The following is a 24,972-nucleotide window of genomic DNA, read 5'->3' on the forward strand; positions in this document are numbered from 1 at the left end:
GCGCTATAGACTCAGGAGAGGTCTCTCCATGTCTCTCTCTCTCGGCGCTATAGACTCAGGAGAGGTCTCTCCATGTCTCTCTCTCTTGGCCCTATAGACTCAGGAGAGGTCTTTCCATGGTGTCTGAAGTTGAACACTCTCCACCGCAGTCGTCTTCACGCATCACTTCCTCCCTCCGCCTCGGCACACTATTGGCCCAAAGCCAGAACAGAACTAGGTTTCAATATCATTAATAATGTATGATAATGTCCATTATCCTTAAATGATGATTAATATCTTTGTAGTCCGGAGGAACCCCATTCTATTGATGAGCCCCAACTACATTAACATGGGTTATTCACACACACCACACACCACACACACACACATACACACACACACACACACACACATACACACACAAGCACATGTATGTTATACTATGTGAACGTAGCCTGTGGTTAACCTACACATGGTTGGGTGGCAGGTAACCTAGTTACCTAGTGGTTAGAGTGTTGGACTAGTAACCAGCAGGTAACCTAGTTACCTAGTGGTTAGAGTGTTGGACTAGTAACCATCAGGTAACCTAGTTACCTAGTGGTTAGAGTGTTGGACTAGTAACCAGCAGGTAGTTTAGTGGTTAGAGTGTTGGGCCAGTAACCAGCAGGTAGCCTAGGGGTTAGAGTGTTGGGCCAGTAACCAGCAGGTAACCTAGTTACCTAGTGGTTAGAGTGTTGGACTAGTAACCAGCAGGTAGACTAGTGGTTAGAGCGTTGGACTAGTAACCAGCAGGTAACCTAGTTACCTAGTGGTTAGAGCGTTGGTTATGTATATGTTATACTATGTGAACGTAGCCTGTGGTTAACCTACACATGGTTGGGGCGGCAGGTAACCTAGTTACCTATTGGTTAGAGTGTTGGACTAGTAACCAGCAGGTAACCTAGTTACCTAGTGGTTAGAGTGTTGGACTAGTAACCAGCAGGTAACCTAGTTACCTAGTGGTTAGAGCGTTGGACTAGTAACCAGCAGGTAGTCTAGTGGTTAGAGTGTTGGGCCAGTAACCAGCAGGTAGCCTAGGGGTTAGAGTGTTGGGCCAGTAACCAGCAGGTAACCTAGTTACCTAGTGGTTAGAGTGTTGGACTAGTAACCAGCAGGTAGACTAGTGGTTAGAGCGTTGGACTAGTAACCAGCAGGTAACCTAGTTACCTAGTGGTTAGAGCGTTGGTTATGTTTATGTTATACTATGTGAACGTAGCCTGTGGTTAACCTACACATGGTTGGGGCGGCAGGTAACCTAGTTACCTAGTGGTTAGAGTGTTGGACTAGTAACCAGCAGGTAACCTAGTTACCTAGTGGTTAGAGTGTTGGACTAGTAACCAGCAGGTAACCTAGTTACCTAGTGGTTAGAGCGTTGGACTAGTAACCAGCAGGTAGTCTAGTGGTTAGAGTGTTGGGCCAGTAACCAGCAGGTAGCCTAGGGGTTAGAGTGTTGGACTAGTAACCAGCAGGTAACCTAGTTACCTAGTGGTTAGAGCGTTGGACTAGTAACCAGCAGGTAACCTAGTTACCTAGTGGTTAGAGCGTTGGACTAGTAACCAGCAGGTAGCCTAGGGGTTAGAGTGTTGGGCCAGTAACCAGCAGGTAACCTAGTTACCTAGTGGTTAGAGTGTTGGACTAGTAACCAGCAGGTAGCCTAGGGGTTAGAGTGTTGGGCCAGTAACCAGCAGGTAACCTAGTTACCTAGTGGTTAGAGTGTTGGACTAGTAACCAGCAGGTAGACTAGTGGTTAGAGCGTTGGACTAGTAACCAGCAGGTAACCTAGTTACCTAGTGGTTAGAGCGTTGGTTATGTTTATGTTATACTATGTGAACGTAGCCTGTGGTTAACCTACACATGGTTGGGGCGGCAGGTAACCTAGTTACCTAGTGGTTAGAGTGTTGGACTAGTAACCAGCAGGTAACCTAGTGGTTAGAGCGTTGGACTAGTAACCAAAAGGTTGCTAGATCGAAATCCCCGAGCTGACAAGGTACAAATCTGTCGTTCTGCCCCTGAACAAGACAGTTGAACCCACTTGTTCCTAGGCCGTCATTGAATATAAGAATGTCTTTTTAACTGACTTGCCTAGTTAAATAAAGTTAAAAGTTAAAATAGTTAAATAAAAGATACCATGTAAATATAAATGGTGGGTTTAAGTGTACTAAACATTAAGAACACCTGCTCTGTCCATGACATAGACTGACCAGGTGAATCCAGGTGAAATCTATGATCCCTTATTGACGTCACCAGTTAAATCCACTTCAATCACTGTAGAAGAAGAAGGGGAGGAGACCTGGTTGAAGGAAGGATATTTAAGCCTGGAGACATGGATTGTGTTTGTGTGTCATTCAGAGGGGGAATGAGCAAGACAAAATATATTGAAGTGCCTTTGAACGGGGTTTGGCAGTAGGTGCCAGGCGCACCGGTTTGAGTCAAGAACTGCAACGCTGCTGGGTTTTTCACTCTCCACATGTTCCCGTGTGAATCAAAAATGATTCAACACCAAAATGTCATCCAGCCAACTAGACAACTGTGGGAAGCACTGGAGTCAACATGGACCAGCATCCCAGTGGAACGCTTTCTACACCTTGTAGAGTCAACATGGACCAGCATCCCTGTGGAACGCTTTCTACACCTTGTAGAGTCAACATGGACCAGCATCCCTGTGGAACGCTTTCTACACCTTGTAGAATCAACATGGGCCAGCATCCCTGTGGAACGCTTTCTACACCTTGTAGAGTCAACATGGACCAGCATCCCTGTGGAACGCTTTCTACACCTTATAGAGTCAACATGGACCAGCATCCCTGTGGAACGCTTTCTACACCTTGTAGAGTCAACATGGACCAGCATCCCTGTGGAACGCTTTCTACACCTTGTAGAGTCAACATGGGCCAGCATCCCTGTGGAACGCTTTCTACACCTTGTAGAGTCAACATGGACCAGCATCCCTGTGGAACGCTTTCTACACCTTGTAGAGTCAACATGGACCAGCATCCCTGTGGAACGCTTTCTACACCTTGTAGAGTCAACATGGGCCAGCATCCCTGTAGAACGCTTTCTACACCTTGTAGAGTCAACATGGGCCAGCATCCCTGTGGAACGCTTTCAACACCTTGTAGAGTCAACATGGGCCAGCATCCCTGTGGAACACTTTCTACACCTTGTAGAGTCAACATGGACCAGCATCCCTGTGGAACGCTTTCTACACCTTGTAGAGTCAACATGGGCCAGCATCCCTGTGGAACACTTTCTACACCTTGTAGAGTCAACATGGACCAGCATCCCTGTTGGGACGCTTTCTACACCTTGTAGAGTCAACATGGACCAGCATCCCTGTTGGGACGCTTTCTACACCTTGTAGAGTCAACATGGACCAGCATCCCTGTTGGGACGCTTTCTACACCTTGTAGAGTCAACATGGACCAGCATCCCTGTTGGGACGCTTTCTACACCTTGTAGAGTCAACATGGACCAGCATCTCTGTTGGGACGCTTTCTACACCTTGTAGAGTCAACTTGGACCAGCATCCCTGTTGGGACGCTTTCTACACCTTGTAGAGTCAACATGGACCAGCATCCCTGTTGGGACGCTTTCTACACCTTGTAGAGTCCATGCCTCAGACGAATTGAAGCTGTTCTGAGGGCAAAACTCAATATTAGGAAGGTGTTTTTAATGTTGTGTTCACTCAGCGTAGATGGGTATGTTATGTGAATATGCAGGGTTAAATTGTGATGTTAGCCTGTGTGAATGGTAACATATGGTTAGTCTGCTGTGGGGGATTCTCATACCTGGGTGACTGCCTTCTCTCTCTCTCTCTCTCTCTCTCTCTCTCTCTCTCTCTCTCTCTCTCTCTCTCTCTCTCTCTCTCTCTCTCTCTCTCTCCCTCTCTCTCTCTCTCTCTCTCTCTCTCTCTCTCTCTCTCTCTCTCTCTCTCTCTCTCTCTCTCTCTCTCTCTCTCTCTCTCTCTCTCTCTCTCTCTCTCTCTCTCTCTCTCTCTCTCTCTCTCTCTCTCTCTCTCTCTCTCTCTCTCTCTCTCTCTCTCTCTCTCTCTCTCTCTCTCTCTCTCTCTCTCTCTCTCTCTCTCTCTCTCTCTCTCTCTCTCTCTCTCTCTCTCTCTGAGATTCTCTCTCTCCATCCCGGCCACAGCAGCAGCAGCAGCCCTGCCATCTGCTCTGAGCGCCCTGTGTGAACCTCTTCCTCTCTCTTTCTCTCCAACCCTATATTCCTCTCTCCATCACTCTCTCTCCTATCCCTCTATTGTCTCTCCTTCTTTCTCTCCACCACTCTCTCTCTGTGTCATTCTGCTCAGATTGGTCTGACTGACGGGACCACGTTAGGGCCTGAGGAACACACGACCATGTTAGGGCCTGAGGAACACACGACCATGTTAGGGCCTGAGGAACACACAACCATGTTAGGGCCTGAGGAACACACGGCCATGTTAGAGCCTGAGGAACACACAACCATGTTAGGGCCTGAGGAACACACGACCATGTTAGGGCTTGAGGAACACACAACCATGTTAGGGCCTGAGGAACACACGACCATGTTAGGGCTTGAGGAACACACGACCATGTTAGGGCCTGAGGAACACACGACCATGTTAGGGCCTGAGGAACACACGACCATGTTAGGGCCTGAGGAACACACGACCATGTTAGGGCCTGAGGAACACACGACCATGTTAGGGCCTGAGGAACACACGACCATGTTAGGGCCTGTGGAACACACGACCATGTTAGGGCCAAGACCACACACCTCTTTAGGATGACTGAATAACGTAGTGTGTGTGTGTGTGTGTGTGTGTGTGTGTGTGTGTGTGTGTGTGTGTGTGTGTGTGTGTGATGGGAAACAGTGCCCTGTGACATAACAGGGATAAATCTCTGTGAGTTAACTCTGCACCTGAGTCCACCACACACACACACATACACACACACACCACACACCTGTGCAGGCAGCGAAGGGGGGGGGGGGGGATATACCTGGGCTAAACTCATTACTGAAACGTTCAGCTTCCCTCCCTCTATTTCTGGGGGGGGTTATATAGTCTAACCACTAACAGATAGGTTAACTGTCTGGTATCTGGAGGGGTTATATAGTCTAACCACTAACAGATAGGTTAACTGTCTGGTATCTGGCAGGGTTATATAGTCTAACCACTAACAGATAGGTTAACTGTCTGGTATCTGGGGGGGTTATATAGTCTAACCACTAACAGATAGGTTAACTGTCTGGTATCTGGGGGGGTTATATAGTCTAACCACTAACAGATAGGTTAACTGTCTGGTATCTGGGGGGGTTATATAGTCTAACCACTAACAGATAGGTTAACTGTCTGGTATCTGGGGTTATATAGTCTAACCACTAACAGATAGGTTAACTATCTGGTATCTGGGGGGGTTATATAGTCTAACCACTAACAGATAGGTTAACTGTCTGGTATCTGGGGGGGTTATATAGTCTAACCACTAACAGATAGGTTAACTGTCTGGTATCTGGGGGGGTTATATAGTCTAACCACTAACAGATAGGTTAACTGTCTGGTATCTGGGGGGGGTTATATAGTCTAACCACTAACAGATAGGTTAACTGTCTGGTATCTGGGGGGGGTTATATAGTCTAACCACTAACAGATAGGTTAACTGTCTGGTATCTGGGGGGGTTATATAGTCTAACCACTAACAGATAGGTTAACTGTCTGGTATCTGGGGGGGTTATATAGTCTAACCACTAACAGATAGGTTAACTGTCTGGTATCTGGGGGGGTTATATAGTCTAACCACTAACAGATAGGTTAACTGTCTGGTATCTGGGGGGGGTTATATAGTCTAACCACTAACAGATAGGTTAATTGTCTGGTATCTGGGGGGGTTATATAGTCTAACCACTAACAGATAGGTTAACTGTCTGGTATCTGGGGTTATATAGTCTAACCACTAACAGATAGGTTAACTCTCTGGTATCTGGGGGGGTTATATAGTCTAACCACTAACAGATAGGTTAACTGTCTGGTATCTGGGGGGGTTATATAGTCTAACCACTAACAGGTAGGTTAACTGTCTGGTATCTGGGGGGGTTATATAGTCTAACCACTAACAGATAGGTTAACTGTCTTGTATCTGGGGGGGTTATATAGTCTAACCACAAACAGATAGGTTAACTGTCTGGTATCTGGGGGGTTATAGAGTCTAACCACTAACAGATAGGTTAACTGTCTGGTATCTGGGGGGGTTATATAGTCTAACCACTAACAGATAGGTTAACTGTCTGGTATCTGGGGGGGTTATATAGTCTAACCACTAACAGATAGGTTAACTGTCTGGTATCTGGGGTTATATAGTCTAACCTCTAACAGATAGGTTAACTGTCTGGTATCTGGGGGGGTTATATAGTCTAACCACTAACAGATAGGTTAACTGTCTGGTATCTGGGGTTATATAGTCTAACCACTAACAGATAGGTTAACTGTCTGGTATCTGGGGGGGTTATAGAGTCTAACCACTAACAGATAGGTTAACTGTCTGGTATCTGGGGGGGTTATATAGTCTAACCACTAACAGATAGGTTAACTGTCTGGTATCTGGGGGGGTTATATAGTCTAAACACTAACAGATAGGTTAACTGTCTGGTATCTGGGGGGGGTTATATAGTCTAACCACTAACAGATAGGTTAACTGTCTGGTATCTGGGGGGGGGTTATATAGTCTAACCACTAACAGATAGGTTAACTGTCTGGTATCTGGGGGGGTTATATAGTCTAACCACTAACAGATAGGTTAACTGTCTGGTATCTGGGGGGGTTATATAGTCTAACCACTAACAGATAGGTTAACTGTCTGGTATCTGGGGGGGTTATATAGTCTAACCACTAACAGATAGGTTAACTGTCTGGTATCTGGGGGGGGTTATATAGTCTAACCACTAACAGATAGGTTAACTGTCTGGTATCTGGGGGGGTTATATAGTCTAACCACTAACAGATAGGTTAACTGTCTGGTATCTGGGGTTATATAGTCTAACCACTAACAGATAGGTTAACTGTCTGGTATCTGGGGGGGTTATATAGTCTAACCACTAACAGATAGGTTAACTGTCTGGTATCTGGGGGGGTTATATAGTCTAACCACTAACAGATAGGTTAACTGTCTGGTATCTGGGGAGGTTATATAGTCTAACCACTAACAGATAGGTTAACTGTCTGGTATCTGGGGGGGTTATATAGTCTAACCACTAACAGATAGGTTAACTGTCTGGTATCTGGGGTTATATAGTCTAACCACTAACAGATAGGTTAACTGTCTGGTATCTGGGGGGGTTATATAGTCTAACCACTAACAGATAGGTTAACTGTCTGGTATCTGGGGGGGTTATATAGTCTAACCACTAACAGATAGGTTAACTGTCTGGTATCTGGGGGGGTTATATAGTCTAACCACTAACAGATAGGTTAACTGTCTGGTATCTGGGGGGGTTATATAGTCTAACCACTAACAGATAGGTTAACTGTCTTGTATCTGGGGGGGTTATGTAGTCTAACCACAAACAGATAGGTTAACTGTCTGGTATCTGGGGGGTTATAGAGTCTAACCACTAACAGATAGGTTAACTGTCTGGTATCTGGGGGGGTTATATAGTCTAACCACTAACAGATAGGTTAACTGTCTGGTATCTGGGGGGGGTTATATAGTCTAACCACTAACAGATAGGTTAACTGTCTGGTATCTGGGGGGGTTATATAGTCTAACCACTAACAGATAGGTTAACTGTCTGGTATCTGGGGGGGGGTTATATAGTCTAACCACTAACAGATAGGTTAACTGTCTGGTATCTGGGGGGGGTTATATAGTCTAACCACTAACAGATAGGTTAACTGTCTGGTATCTGGGGGGGTTATATAGTCTAACCACTAACAGATAGGTTAACTGTCTGGTATCTGGGGGGGGTTATATAGTCTAACCACTAACAGATAGGTTAACTGTCTGGTATCTGGGGGGGTTATATAGTCTAACCACTAACAGATAGGTTAACTGTCTGGTATCTGGGGTTATATAGTCTAACCACTAACAGATAGGTTAACTGTCTGGTATCTGGGGGGGTTATATAGTCTAACCACTAACAGATAGGTTAACTGTCTGGTATCTGGGGGGGTTATATAGTCTAACCACTAACAGATAGGTTAACTGTCTGGTATCTGGGGAGGTTATATAGTCTAACCACTAACAGATAGGTTAACTGTCTGGTATCTGGGGAGGTTATATAGTCTAACCACTAACAGATAGGTTAACTGTCTGGTATCTGGGGTTATATAGTCTAACCACTAACAGATAGGTTAACTGTCTGGTATCTGGGGGGGTTATATAGTCTAACCACTAACAGATAGGTTAACTGTCTGGTATCTGGGGGGGTTATATAGTCTAACCACTAACAGATAGGTTAACTGTCTGGTATCTGGGGGGGGGGGGTTATATAGTCTAACCACTAACAGATAGGTTAACTGTCTGGTATCTGGGGGGGTTATATAGTCTAACCACTAACAGATAGGTTAACTGTCTGGTATCTGGGGGGGTTATATAGTCTAACCACTAACAGATAGGTTAACTGTCTTGTATCTGGGGGGGTTATATAGTCTAACCACAAACAGATAGGTTAACTGTCTGGTATCTGGGGGGTTATAGAGTCTAACCACTAACAGATAGGTTAACTGTCTGGTATCTGGGGGGGTTATATAGTCTAACCACTAACAGATAGGTTAACTGTCTGGTATCTGGGGGGGTTATATAGTCTAACCACTAACAGATAGGTTAACTGTCTGGTATCTGGGGTTATATAGTCTAACCTCTAACAGATAGGTTAACTGTCTGGTATCTGGGGGGGTTATATAGTCTAACCACTAACAGATAGGTTAACTGTCTGGTATCTGGGGGGGTTATATAGTCTAACCACTAACAGATAGGTTAACTGTCTGGTATCTGGGGGGGGGTTATATAGTCTAAACACTAACAGATAGGTTAACTGTCTGGTATCTGGGGGGGTTATATAGTCTAACCACTAACAGATAGGTTAACTGTCTGGTATCTGGGGGGGTTATATAGTCTAACCACTAACAGATAGGTTAACTGTCTGGTATCTGGGGGGGGTTATATAGTCTAACCACTAACAGATAGGTTAACTGTCTGGTATCTGGGGGGGTTATATAGTCTAACCTCTAACAGATAGGTTAACTGTCTGGTATCTGGGGTTATATAGTCTAACCACTAACAGATAGGTTAACTGTCTGGTATCTGGGGGGGTTATATAGTCTAACCACTAACAGATAGGTTAACTGTCTGGTATCTGGGGGGGTTATATAGTCTAACCACTAACAGATAGGTTAACTGTCTGGTATCTGGGGAGGTTATATAGTCTAACCACTAACAGATAGGTTAACTGTCTGGTATCTGGGGAGGTTATATAGTCTAACCACTAACAGATAGGTTAACTGTCTGGTATCTGGGGTTATATAGTCTAACCACTAACAGATAGGTTAACTGTCTGGTATCTGGGGGGGTTATATAGTCTAACCACTAACAGATAGGTTAACTGTCTGGTATCTGGGGGGGTTATATAGTCTAACCACTAACAGATAGGTTAACTGTCTGGTATCTGGGGGGGGGGGGGGGTTATATAGTCTAACCACTAACAGATAGGTTAACTGTCTGGTATCTGGGGGGGTTATATAGTCTAACCACTAACAGATAGGTTAACTGTCTGGTATCTGGGGGGGTTATATAGTCTAACCACTAACAGATAGGTTAACTGTCTTGTATCTGGGGGGGTTATATAGTCTAACCACAAACAGATAGGTTAACTGTCTGGTATCTGGGGGGTTATAGAGTCTAACCACTAACAGATAGGTTAACTGTCTGGTATCTGGGGGGGTTATATAGTCTAACCACTAACAGATAGGTTAACTGTCTGGTATCTGGGGGGGTTATATAGTCTAACCACTAACAGATAGGTTAACTGTCTGGTATCTGGGGTTATATAGTCTAACCTCTAACAGATAGGTTAACTGTCTGGTATCTGGGGGGGTTATATAGTCTAACCACTAACAGATAGGTTAACTGTCTGGTATCTGGGGGGGTTATATAGTCTAACCACTAACAGATAGGTTAACTGTCTGGTATCTGGGGGGGGGTTATATAGTCTAACCACTAACAGATAGGTTAACTGTCTGGTATCTGGGGGGGGTTATATAGTCTAACCACTAACAGATAGGTTAACTGTCTGGTTCCTGGGGGGTTTTATAGTCTAACCACTAACAGATAGGTTAACTGTCTGGTATCTGGGGGGGTTATATAGTCTAACCACTAACAGATAGGTTAACTGTCTGGTATCTGGGGGGGTTATATAGTCTAACCACTAACAGATAGGTTAACTGTCTGGTATCTGGGGGGGGTTATATAGTCTAACCACTAACAGATAGGTTAACTGTCTGGTATCTGGGGGGGTTAAATAGTCTAACCACTAACAGATAGGTTAACTGTCTGGTATCTGGGGTTATATAGTCTAACCACTAACAGATAGGTTAACTGTCTGGTATCTGGGGGGGGTTATATAGTCTAACCACTAACAGATAGGTTAACTGTCTGGTATCTGGGGGGGTTATATAGTCTAACCACTAACAGATAGGTTAACAGTCTGGTATCTGGGGTTATATAGTCTAACCACTAACAGATAGGTTAACTGTCTGGTATCTGGGGGGGGGGTTATATAGTCTAACCACTAACAGATAGGTTAACTGTCTGGTATCTGGGGGGGTTATATAGTCTAACCACTAACAGATAGGTTAACTGTCTGGTATCTGGGGGGGTTATATAGTCTAACCACTAACAGATAGGTTAACTGTCTGGTATCTGAGAGGGGATATATAGTCTAACCACTAACAGATAGGTTAACTGTCTGGTATCTGGGGGGGTTATATAGTCTAACCACTAACAGATAGGTTAACTGTCTGGTATCTGGGGGGGTTATATAGTCTAACCACTAACAGATAGGTTAACTGTCTGGTATCTGGGGTTATATAGTCTAACCACTAACAGATAGGTTAACTGTCTGGTATCTGGGGGGGGGTTATATAGTCTAACCACTAACAGATAGGTTAACTGTCTGGTATCTGGGGGGGTTATATAGTCTAACCACTAACAGATAGGTTAACTGTCTGGTATCTGGGGGGGTTATATAGTCTAACCACTAACAGATAGGTTAACTGTCTGGTATCTGGGGTTATATAGTCTAACCACTAACAGATAGGTTAACTGTCTGGTATCTGGGGGGGTTATATAGTCTAACCACTAACAGATAGGTTAACTGTCTGGTATCTGGGGGGGTTATATAGTCTAACCACTAACAGATAGGTTAACTGTCTAGTATCTGGGGGGGGTTATATAGTCTAACCACTAACAGATAGGTTAACTGTCTGGTATCTGGGGGGGTTATATAGTCTAACCACTAACAGATAGGTTAACTGTCTAGTATCTGGGGGGGTTATATAGTCTAACCACTAACAGATAGGTTAACTGTCTGGTATCTGGGGTTATATGGTCTAACCACTAACAGATAGGTTAACTGTCTGGTATCTGGGGTTATATAGTCTAACCACTAACAGATAGGTTAACTGTCTGGTATCTGGGGTTATATAGTCTAACCACTAACAGATAGGTTAACTGTCTGGTATCTGGGGTTATATAGTCTAACCACTAACAGATAGGTTAACTGTCTGGTATCTGGGGGGGTTATATATTCTAACCACTAACAGATAGGTTAACTGTCTGGTATCTGGGGTTATATAGTCTAACCACTAACAGATAGGTTAACTGTCTGGTATCTGGGGGGGTTATATAGTCTAACCACTAACAGATAGGTTAACTGTCTGGTATCTGGGGGGGTTATATATTCTAACCACTAACAGATAGGTTAACTGTCTGGTATCTGGGGTTATATAGTCTAACCACTAACAGATAGGTTAACTGTCTGGTATCTGAGAGGGGTTATATAGTCTAACCACTAACAGATAGGTTAACTGTCTGGTATCTGGGGGGGTTATATAGTCTAACCACTAACAGATAGGTTAACTGTCTGGTATCTGGCAGGGTTATATAGTCTAACCACTAACAGATAGGTTAACTGTCTGGTATCTGGGGTTATATAGTCTAACCACTAACAGATAGGTTAACTGTCTGGTATCTGGGGGGGTTATATAGTCTAACCACTAACAGATAGGTTAACTGTCTGGTATCTGGGGGGGTTATATAGTCTAACCACTAACAGATAGGTTAACTGTCTGGTATCTGGGGGGGTTATATAGTCTAACCACTAACAGATAGGTTAACTGTCTGGTATCTTGGGGGGTTATATAGTCTAACCACTAACAGATAGGTTAACTGTCTGGTATCTGGGGGGGTTATATAGTCTAACCACTAACAGATAGGTTAACTGTCTGGTATCTGGGGTTATATAGTCTAACCACTAACAGATAGGTTAACTGTCTGGTATCTGGGGTTATATAGTCTAACCACTAACAGATAGGTTAACTGTCTGGTATCTGGGGGGGTTATATAGTCTAACCACTAACAGATAGGTTAACTGTCTGGTATCTGGGGGGGTTATATAGTCTAACCACTAACAGATAGGTTAACTGTCTGGTATCTGGGGGGGTTATATAGTCTAACCACTAACAGATAGGTTAACTGTCTGGTATCTGGGGGGGTTATATAGTCTAACCACTAACAGATAGGTTAACTGTCTGGTATCTGGGGGGGGGGTTATATAGTCTAACCACTAACAGATAGGTTAACTGTCTGGTATCTGGGGGGGTTATATAGTCTAACCACTAACAGATAGGTTAACTGTCTGGTATCTGGGGTTATATAGTCTAACCACTAACAGATAGGTTAACTGTCTGGTATCTGGGGGGGGGGTTATATAGTCTAACCACTAACAGATAGGTTAACTGTCTGGTATCTGGGGGGGTTATATAGTCTAACCACTAACAGATAGGTTAACTGTCTGGTATCTGGGGGGGTTATATAGTCTAACCACTAACAGATAGGTTAACTGTCTGGTATCTGAGAGGGGATATATAGTCTAACCACTAACCGATAGGTTAACTGTCTGGTATCTGGGGGGGTTATATAGTCTAACCACTAACAGATAGGTTAACTGTCTGGTATCTGGGGGGGTTATATAGTCTAACCACTAACAGATAGGTTAACTGTCTGGTATCTGGGGTTATATAGTCTAACCACTAACAGATAGGTTAACTGTCTGGTATCTGGGGGGGGGGTTATATAGTCTAACCACTAACAGATAGGTTAACTGTCTGGTATCTGGGGGGGTTATATAGTCTAACCACTAACAGATAGGTTAACTGGCTGGTATCTAACAGATAGGGGGGGGGTTATATAGTCTAACCACTAACAGATAGGTTAACTGTCTGGTATCTGGGGTTATATAGTCTAACCACTAACAGATAGGTTAACTGTCTGGTATCTGGGGGGGGTTATATAGTCTAACCACTAACAGATAGGTTAACTGTCTGGTATCTGGGGGGGTTATATAGTCTAACCACTAACAGATAGGTTAACTGTCTAGTATCTGGGGGGGGTTATATAGTCTAACCACTAACAGATAGGTTAACTGTCTGGTATCTGGGGGGGTTATATAGTCTAACCACTAACAGATAGGTTAACTGTCTAGTATCTGGGGGGGTTATATAGTCTAACCACTAACAGATAGGTTAACTGTCTGGTATCTGGGGTTATATGGTCTAACCACTAACAGATAGGTTAACTGTCTGGTATCTGGGGTTATATAGTCTAACCACTAACAGATAGGTTAACTGTCTGGTATCTGGGGTTATATAGTCTAACCACTAACAGATAGGTTAACTGTCTGGTATCTGGGGTTATATAGTCTAACCACTAACAGATAGGTTAACTGTCTGGTATCTGGGGGGGTTATATATTCTAACCACTAACAGATAGGTTAACTGTCTGGTATCTGGGGTTATATAGTCTAACCACTAACAGATAGGTTAACTGTCTGGTATCTGGGGGGGTTATATAGTCTAACCACTAACAGATAGGTTAACTGTCTGGTATCTGGGGGGGTTATATATTCTAACCACTAACAGATAGGTTAACTGTCTGGTATCTGGGGTTATATAGTCTAACCACTAACAGATAGGTTAACTGTCTGGTATCTGAGAGGGGTTATATAGTCTAACCACTAACAGATAGGTTAACTGTCTGGTATCTGGGGGGGGGGTTATATAGTCTAACCACTAACAGATAGGTTAACTGTCTGGTATCTGGGGGGGTTATATAGTCTAACCACTAACAGATAGGTTAACTGTCTGGTATCTGGGGGGGTTATATAGTCTAACCACTAACAGATAGGTTAACTGTCTGGTATCTGGGGGGGTTATATAGTCTAACCACTAACAGATAGGTTAACTGTCTGGTATCTTGGGGGGTTATATAGTCTAACCACTAACAGATAGGTTTAACTGTCTGGTATCTGGGGGGGGGTTATATATTCTAACCACTAACAGATAGGTTAACTGTCTGGTATCTGGGGTTATATAGTCTAACCACTAACAGATAGGTTAACTGTCTGGTATCTGGGGTTATATAGTCTAACCACTAACAGATAGGTTAACTGTCTGGTATCTGGGGGGGTTATATAGTCTAACCACTAACAGATAGGTTAACTGTCTGGTATCTGGGGGGGTTATATAGTCTAACCACTAACAGATAGGTTAACTGTCTGGTATCTGGGGTTATATAGTCTAACCACTAACAGATAGGTTAACTGTCTGGTATCTGGGGTTATATAGTCTAACCACTAACAGATAGGTTAACTGTCTGGTATCTGGGGGGGGTTATATAGTCTAACCACTAACAGATAGGTTAACTGTCTGGTATCTTGGGGGGTTATATAGTCTAACCACTAACAGATAGGTTTAACTGTCTGGTATCTGGGGGGGTTATATAGTCTAACCACTAACAGATAGGTTAACTGTCTAGTATCTGGGGGGGGTTATATAGTCTAACCACTAACAGATAGGTTAACTGTCTGGTATCTGGGGGGGTTATATAGTCTAACCACTAACAGATAGGTTAACTGTCTGGTATCTGGGGGGGTTATATAGTCTAACCACTAACAGATAGGTTAACTGTCTAGTATCTGGGGGGGTTATATAGTCTAACCACTAACAGATAGGTTAACTGTCTGGTATCTGGGGTTATATGGTCTAACCACTAACAGATAGGTTAACTGTCTGGTATCTGGGGTTATATAGTCTAACCACTAACAGATAGGTTAACTGTCTGGTATCTGGGGTTATATAGTCTAACCACTAACAGATAGGTTAACTGTCTGGTATCTGGGGTTATATAGTCTAACCACTAACAGATAGGTTAACTGTCTGGTATCTGGGGGGGTTATATAGTCTAACCACTAACAGATAGGTTAACTGTCTGGTATCTGGGGGGGTAATATAGTCTAACCACTAACAGATAGGTTAACTGTCTGGTATCTGGGGGGGTTATATAGTCTAACCACTAACAGATAGGTTAACTGTCTGGTATCTGGGGGGGTTATATAGTCTAACCACTAACACATAGGTTAACTGTCTGGTATCTGGGGGGGTTATATAGTCTAACCACTAACAGATAGGTTAACTGTCTGGTATCTGGGGGGGTTATATAGTCTAACCACTAACAGATAGGTTAACTGTCTGGTATCTGGGGGGGTTATATAGTCTAACCACTAACAGATAGGTTAACTGTCTGGTATCTGGGGGGGTTATATAGTCTAACCACTAACAGATAGGTTAACTGTCTTGTATCTGGGGGGGTTATATAGTCTAACCACAAACAGATAGGTTAACTGTCTGGTATCTGGGGGGTTATAGAGTCTAACCACTAACAGATAGGTTAACTGTCTGGTATCTGGGGGGGTTATATAGTCTAACCACTAACAGATAGGTTAACTGTCTGGTATCTGGGGGGGTTATATAGTCTAACCACTAACAGATAGGTTAACTGTCTGGTATCTGGGGGGGGTTATATAGTCTAACCACTAACAGATAGGTTAACTGTCTGGTATCTGGGGGGGTTATATAGTCTAACCACTAACAGATAGGTTAACTGTCTGGTATCTGGGGTTATATAGTCTAACCACTAACAGATAGGTTAACTGTCTGGTATCTGGGGGGGGTTATATAGTCTAACCACTAACAGATAGGTTAACTGTCTGGTATCTGGGGGGGTTATATAGTCTAACCACTAACAGATAGGTTAACTGTCTAGTATCTGGGGGGGGTTATATAGTCTAACCACTAACAGATAGGTTAACTGTCTGGTATCTGGGGGGGGTTATATAGTCTAACCACTAACAGATAGGTTAACTGTCTGGTATCTGGGGGGGGGGGTTATATAGTCTAACCACTAACAGATAGGTTAAATGTCTGGTATCTGGGGTTATATGGTCTAACCACTAACAGATAGGTTAACTGTCTGGTATCTGGGGTTATATAGTCTAACCACTAACAGATAGGTTAACTGTCTGGTATCTGGGGTTATATAGTCTAACCACTAACAGATAGGTTAACTGTCTGATATCTGGGGTTATATAGTCTAACCACTAACAGATAGGTTAACTGTCTGGTATCTGGGGGGGTTATATATTCTAACCACTAACAGATAGGTTAACTGTCTGGTATCTGGGGTTATATAGTCTAACCACTAACAGATAGGTTAACTGTCTGGTATCTGGGGGGGTTATATAGTCTAACCACTAACAGATAGGTTAACTGTCTGGTATCTGGGGGGGTTATATATTCTAACCACTAACAGATAGGTTAACTGTCTGGTATCTGGGGTTATATAGTCTAACCACTAACAGATAGGTTAACTGTCTGGTATCTGAGAGGGGTTATATAGTCTAACCACTAACAGATAGGTTAACTGTCTGGTATCTGGGGTTATATAGTCTAACCACTAACAGATAGGTTAACTGTCTGGTATCTGGGGGGGTTATATAGTCTAACCACTAACAGATAGGTTAACTGTCTGGTATCTGGGGGGGTTATATAGTCTAACCACTAACAGATAGGTTAACTGTCTTGTATCTGGGGGGGTTATATAGTCTAACCACAAACAGATAGGTTAACTGTCTGGTATCTGGGGGGTTATAGAGTCTAACCACTAACAGATAGGTTAACTGTCTGGTATCTGGGGGGGTTATATAGTCTAACCACTAACAGATAGGTTAACTGTCTGGTATCTGGGGGGGTTATATAGTCTAACCACTAACAGATAGGTTAACTGTCTGGTATCTGGGGGGGGGGGTTATATAGTCTAACCACTAACAGATAGGTTAACTGTCTGGTATCTGGGGGGGTTATATAGTCTAACCACTAACAGATAGGTTAACTGTCTGGTATCTGGGGTTATATAGTCTAACCACTAACAGATAGGTTAACTGTCTGGTATCTGGGGGGGGTTATATAGTCTAACCACTAACAGATAGGTTAACTGTCTGGTATCTGGGGGGGTTATATAGTCTAACCACTAACAGATAGGTTAACTGTCTGGTATCTGGGGTTATATAGTCTAACCACTAACAGATAGGTTAACTGTCTGGTATCTGGGGGGGGTTATATAGTCTAACCACTAACAGATAGGTTAACTGTCTGGTATCTGGGGGGGTTATATAGTCTAACCACTAACAGATAGGTTAACTGTCTAGTATCTGGGGGGGGTTATATAGTCTAACCACTAACAGATAGGTTAACTGTCTGGTATCTGGGGGGGTTATATAGTCTAACCACTAACAGATAGGTTAACTGTCTAGTATCTGGGGGGGTTATATAGTCTAACCACTAACAGATAGGTTAAATGTCTGGTATCTGGGGTTATATGGTCTAACCACTAACAGATAGGTTAACTGTCTGGTATCTGGGGTTATATAGTCTAACCACTAACAGATAGGTTAACTGTCTGGTATCTGGGGTTATATAGTCTAACCACTAACAGATAGGTTAACTGTCTGGTATCGGGGGTTATATAGTCTAACCACTAACAGATAGGTTAACTGTCTGGTATCTGGGGGGGTTATATATTCTAACCACTAACAGATAGGTTAACTGTCTGGTATCTGGGGTTATATAGTCTAACCACTAACAGATAGGTTAACTGTCTGGTATCTGGGGGGGTTATATAGTCTAACCACTAACAGATAGGTTAACTGTCTGGTATCTGGGGGGGTTATATAGTCTAACCACTAACAGATAGGTTAACTGTCTGGTATCTGGGGTTATATAGTCTAACCACTAACAGATAGGTTAACTGTCTGGTATCTGAGAGGGGTTATATAGTCTAACCACTAACAGATAGGTTAACTGTCTGGTATCTGGGGGGGGGTTATATAGTCTAACCACTAACAGATAGGTTAACTGTCTGGTATCTGGGGGGGTTATATAGTCTAACCACTAACAGATAGGTTAACTGTCTGGTATCTGGGGGGGTTATATAGTCTAACCACTAACAGATAGGTTAACTGTCTGGTATCTGGGGGGGTTATATAGTCTAACCACTAACAGATAGGTTAACTGTCTGGTATCTGGGGGGGTTATATAGTCTAACCACTAACAGATAGGTTAACTGTCTGGTATCTGGGGGGGTTATATAGTCTAACCACTAACAGATAGGTTAACTGTCTGGTATCTGGGGGGGTTATATAGTCTAACCACTAACAGATAGGTTAACTGTCTGGTATCTTGGGGGGTTATATAGTCTAACCACTAACAGATAGGTTAACTGTCTGGTATCTGGGGGGGTTATATATTCTAACCACTAACAGATAGGTTAACTGTCTGGTATCTGGGGTTATATAGTCTAACCACTAACAGATAGGTTAACTGTCTGGTATCTGGGGTTATATAGTCTAACCACTAACAGATAGGTTAACTGTCTGGTATCTGGGGGGGTTATATAGTCTAACCACTAACAGATAGTTTAACTGTCTGGTATCTGGGGGGGTTATATAGTCTAACCACTAACAGATAGGTTAACTGTCTGGTATCTGGGGGGGTTATATAGTCTAACCACTAACAGATAGGTTAACTGTCCGGTATCTGGGGTTATATAGTCTAACCACTAACAGATAGGTTAACTGTCTGGTATCTGGGGGGGTTATATAGTCTAACCACTAACAGATAGGTTAACTGTCTGGTATCTGGGGGGGTTATATAGTCTAACCACTAACAGATAGGTTAACTGTCTGGTATCTGGGGGGGTTATATAGTCTAACCACTAACACATAGGTTAACTGTCTGGTATCTGGGGGGGTTATATAGTCTAACCACTAACAGATAGGTTAACTGTCTGGTATCTGGGGGGGTTATATAGTCTAACCACTAACAGATAGGTTAACTGTCTGGTATCTGGGGGGGTTATATAGTCTAACCACTAACAGATAGGTTAACTGTCTGGTATCTGGGGGGGTTATATAGTCTAACCACTAACAGATAGGTTAACTGTCTTGTATCTGGGGGGGTTATATAGTCTAACCACAAACAGATAGGTTAACTGTCTGGTATCTGGGGGGGTTATATAGTCTAACCACTAACAGATAGGTTAACTGTCTGGTTCCTGGGGGGTTTTATAGTCTAACCACTAACAGATAGGTTAACTGTCTGGTATCTGGGGGGGTTATATAGTCTAACCACTAACAGATAGGTTAACTGTCTGGTATCTGGGGGGGGTTATATAGTCTAACCACTAACAGATAGGTTAACTGTCTGGTATCTGGGGGGGGTTATATAGTCTAACCACTAACAGATAGGTTAACTGTCTGGTATCTGGGGGGGTTATATAGTCTAACCACTAACAGATAGGTTAACTGTCTGGTATCTGGGGTTATATAGTCTAACCACTAACAGATAGGTTAACTTTCTGGTATCTGGGGTTATATAGTCTAACCACTAACAGATAGGTTAACTGTCTGGTATCTGGGGGGGGTTATATAGTCTAACCACTAACAGATAGGTTAACTGTCTGGTATCTGGGGGGGTTATATAGTCTAACCACTAACAGATAGGTTAACTGTCTGGTATCTGGGGTTATATAGTCTAACCACTAACAGATAGGTTAACTGTCTGGTATCTAGGGGGGGGGGTTATATAGTCTAACCACTAACAGATAGGTTAACTGTCTGGTATCTGGGGGGGTTATATAGTCTAACCACTAACAGATAGGTTAACTGTCTGGTATCTGGGGGGGTTATATAGTCTAACCACTAACAGATAGGTTAACTGTCTGGTATCTGGGGGGGTTATATAGTCTAACCACTAACAGATAGGTTAACTGTCTGGTATCTGGGGGGGTTATATAGTCTAACCACTAACAGATAGGTTAACTGTCTGGTATCTGGGGAGGTTATATAGTCTAACCACAAACAGATAGGTTAACTGTCTGGTATCTGGGGGGGTTATATAGTCTAACCACTAACAGATAGGTTAACTGTCTGGTATCTGGGGTTATATAGTCTAACCACTAACAGATAGGTTAACTGTCTGGTATCTGGGGGGGTTATATAGTCTAACCACTAACAGATAGGTTAACTGTCTGGTATCTGGGGGGGTTATATAGTCTAACCACTAACAGATAGGTTAACTGTCTGGTATCTGGGGGGGTTATATAGTCTAACCACTAACAGATAGGTTAACTGTCTGGTATCTGGGGGGGTTATATAGTCTAACCACTAACAGATAGGTTAACTGTCTGGTATCTGGGGGGGTTATATAGTCTAACCACTAACAGATAGGTTAACTGTCTGGTATCTGGGGGGGTTATATAGTCTAACCACTAACAGATAGGTTAACTGTCTGGTATCTGGGGTTATATAGTCTAACCACTAACAGATAGGTTAACTGTCTGGTATCTGGGGGGGTTATATAGTCTAACCACTAACAGATAGGTTAACTGTCTGGTATCTGGGGGGGTTATATAGTCTAACCACAAACAGATAGGTTAACTGTCTGGTATCTGGGGGGTTATAGAGTCTAACCACTAACAGATAGGTTAACTGTCTGGTATCTGGGGGGGTTATATAGTCTAACCACTAACAGATAGGTTAACTGTCTGGTATCTGGGGGGGTTATATAGTCTAACCACTAACAGATAGGTTAACTGTCTGGTATCTGGGGGGGTTATATAGTCTAACCACTAACAGATAGGTTAACTGTCTGGTATCTTGGGGGGTTATATAGTCTAACCACTAACAGATAGGTTAACTGTCTGGTATCTGGGGGGGTTATATAGTCTAACCACTAACAGATAGGTTAACTGTCTGGTATCTGGGGGGGTTATATAGTCTAACCACTAACAGATAGGTTAACTGTCTGGTATCTGGGGGGGTTATATAGTCTAACCACTAACAGATAGGTTAACTGTCTGGTATCTGGGGGGGTTATATAGTCTAACCACTAACAGATAGGTTAACTGTCTGGTATCTGGGGGGGTTATATAGTCTAACCACTAACAGATAGGTTAACTGTCTGGTATCTGGGGGGGTTATATAGTCTAACCACTAACAGATAGGTTAACTGTCTGGTATCTGGGGTTATATAGTCTAACCACTAACAGATAGGTTAACTGTCTGGTATCTGGGGGGGTTATATAGTCTAACCACTAACAGATAGGTTAACTGTCTGGTATCTGGGGGGGTTATATGGTCTAACCACTAACAGATAGGTTAACTGTCTGGTATCTGGGGGGGTTATATAGTCTAACCACTAACAGATAGGTTAACTGTCTGGTATCTGGGGGGGTTATATAGTCTAACCACTAACAGATAGGTTAACTGTCTGGTATCTGGGGGGGTTATATAGTCTAACCACTAACAGATAGGTTAACTGTCTGGTATCTGGGGGGGTTATATAGTCTAACCACTAACAGATAGGTTAACTGTCTGGTATCTGGGGGGGTTATATAGTCTAACCACTAACAGATAGGTTAACTGTCTGGTATCTGGGGGGGTTATATAGTCTAACCACTAACAGATAGGTTAACTGTCTGGTATCTGGGGGGGTTATATAGTCTAACCACTAACAGATAGGTTAACTGTCTGGTATCTGGGGGGGTTATATAGTCTAACCACTAACAGATAGGTTAACTGTCTGGTATCTGGGGGGGTTATATAGTCTAACCACTAACAGATAGGTTAACTGTCTGGTATCTGGGGTTATATAGTCTAACCACTAACAGATAGGTTAACTGTCTGGTATCTGGGGGGGTTATATAGTCTAACCACTAACAGATAGGTTAACTGTCTGGTATCTGGGGGGGTTATATAGTCTAACCACTAACAGATAGGTTAACTGTCTGGTATCTGGGGGGGTTATATAGTCTAACCACTAACAGATAGGTTAACTGTCTGGTATCTGGGGGGGTTATATAGTCTAACCACTAACAGATAGGTTAACTGTCTGGTATCTGGGGGGGTTATATAGTCTAACCACTAACAGATAGGTTAACTGTCTGGTATCTGGGGGGGTTATATAGTCTAACCACTAACAGATAGGTTAACTGTCTGGTATCTGGGGGGGTTATATAGTCTAACCACAAACAGATAGGTTAACTGTCTGGTATCTGGGGGGTTATATAGTCTAACCACTAACAGATAGGTTAACTGTCTGGTATCTGGGGGGGTTATATAGTCTAACCACTAACAGATAGGTTAACTGTCTGGTATCTGGGGGGGTTATATAGTCTAACCACTAACAGATAGGTTAACTGTCTGGTATCTGGGGGGGTTATATAGTCTAACCACTAACAGATAGGTTAACTGTCTGGTATCTGGGGGGGTTATATAGTCTAACCACTAACAGATAGGTTAACTGTCTGGTATCTGGGGGGGGGTTATATAGTCTAACCACTAACAGATAGGTTAACTGTCTGGTATCTGGGGTTATATAGTCTAACCACTAACAGATAGGTTAACTGTCTGGTATCTGGGGGGGTTATATAGTCTAACCACTAACAGATAGGTTAACTGTCTGGTATCTGGGGGGGTTATATAGTCTAACCACTAACAGATAGGTTAACTGTCTGGTATCTGGGGGGGTTATATAGTCTAACCACTAACAGATAGGTTAACTGTCTGGTATCTGGGGGGGTTATATAGTCTAACCACTAACAGATAGGTTAACTGTCTGGTATCTGGGGGGGTTATATAGTCTAACCACTAACAGATAGGTTAACTGTCTGGTATCTGGGGGGGTTATATAGTCTAACCACTAACAGATAGGTTAACTGTCTGGTATCTGGGGGGGTTATATAGTCTAACCACTAACAGATAGGTTAACTGTCTGGTATCTGGGGGGGTTATATAGTCTAACCACTAACAGATAGGTTAACTGTCTGGTATCTGGGGTTATATAGTCTAACCACTAACAGATAGGTTAACTTTCTGGTATCTGGGGTTATATAGTCTAACCACTAACAGATAGGTTAACTGTCTGGTATCTGGGGGGGGTTATATAGTCTAACCACTAACAGATAGGTTAACTGTCTGGTATCTGGGGGGGTTATATAGTCTAACCACTAACAGATAGGTTAACTGTCTGGTATCTGGGGGGGTTATATAGTCTAACCACTAACAGATAGGTTAACTGTCTGGTATCTGGGGGGGTTATATAGTCTAACCACTAACAGATAGGTTAACTGTCTGGTATCTGGGGGGGGTTATATAGTCTAACCACTAACAGATAGGTTAACTGTCTGGTATCTGGGGGGGTTATATAGTCTAACCACTAACAGATAGGTTAACTGTCTGGTATCTGGGGGGGTTATATAGTCTAACCACTAACAGATAGGTTAACTGTCTGGTATCTGGGGGGGTTATATAGTCTAACCACTAACAGATAGGTTAACTGTCTGGTATCTGGGGTTATATAGTCTAACCACTAACAGATAGGTTAACTGTCTGGTATCTGGGGGGTTATATAGTCTAACCACTAACAGATAGGTTAACTGTCTGGTATCTGGGGGGGTTATATAGTCTAACCACTAACAGATAGGTTAACTGTCTGGTATCTGGGGGGGTTATATAGTCTAACCACTAACAGATAGGTTAACTGTCTGGTATCTGGGGTTATATAGTCTAACCACTAACAGATAGGTTAACTGTCTGGTATCTGGGGTTATATAGTCTAACCACTAACAGATAGGTTAACTGTCTGGTATCTGGGGGGGTTATATAGTCTAACCACTAACAGATAGGTTAACTGTCTGGTATCTGGGGGGGTTATATAGTCTAACCACTAACAGATAGGTTAACTGTCTGGTATCTGGGGGGGTTATATAGTCTAACCACTAACAGATAGGTTAACTGTCTGGTATCTGGGGGGGTTATATAGTCTAACCACTAACAGATAGGTTAACTGTCTGGTATCTGGGGGGGTTATATAGTCTAACCACTAACAGATAGGTTAACTGTCTGGTATCTGGGGGGGTTATATAGTCTAACCACTAACAGATAGGTTAACTGTCTGGTATCTGAGAGGGGTTATATAGTCTAACCACTAACAGATAGGTTAACTGTCTGGTATCTGGGGGGGTTATATAGTCTAACCACTAACAGATAGGTTAACTGTCTGGTATCTGGGGGGGTTATATAGTCTAACCACTAACAGATAGGTTAACTGTCTGGTATCTGGGGGGGTTATATAGTCTAACCACTAACAGATAGGTTAACTGTCCGGTATCTGGGGTTATATAGTCTAACCACTAACAGATAGGTTAACTGTCTGGTATCTGGGGGGGTTATATAGTCTAACCACTAACAGATAGGTTAACTGTCTGGTATCTGGGGGGGTTATATAGTCTAACCACTAACAGATAG

General features: G+C 43.0%; 1 protein-coding gene across 1 annotated transcript in view; it reads left to right on the top strand.

Moving 5' to 3' along the window:
• LOC139421752 (NLR family CARD domain-containing protein 3-like) overlaps positions 1-24,972 on the top strand; it is a 1,082,035-nt gene that overhangs the window by 935,195 nt on the left and 121,868 nt on the right. The gene's annotated exons all lie outside the window — the stretch shown is intronic.

Source organism: Oncorhynchus clarkii, chromosome 12, assembly GCF_045791955.1.
Source record: "Oncorhynchus clarkii lewisi isolate Uvic-CL-2024 chromosome 12, UVic_Ocla_1.0, whole genome shotgun sequence".
NCBI lineage: Eukaryota > Metazoa > Chordata > Actinopteri > Salmoniformes > Salmonidae > Oncorhynchus > Oncorhynchus clarkii.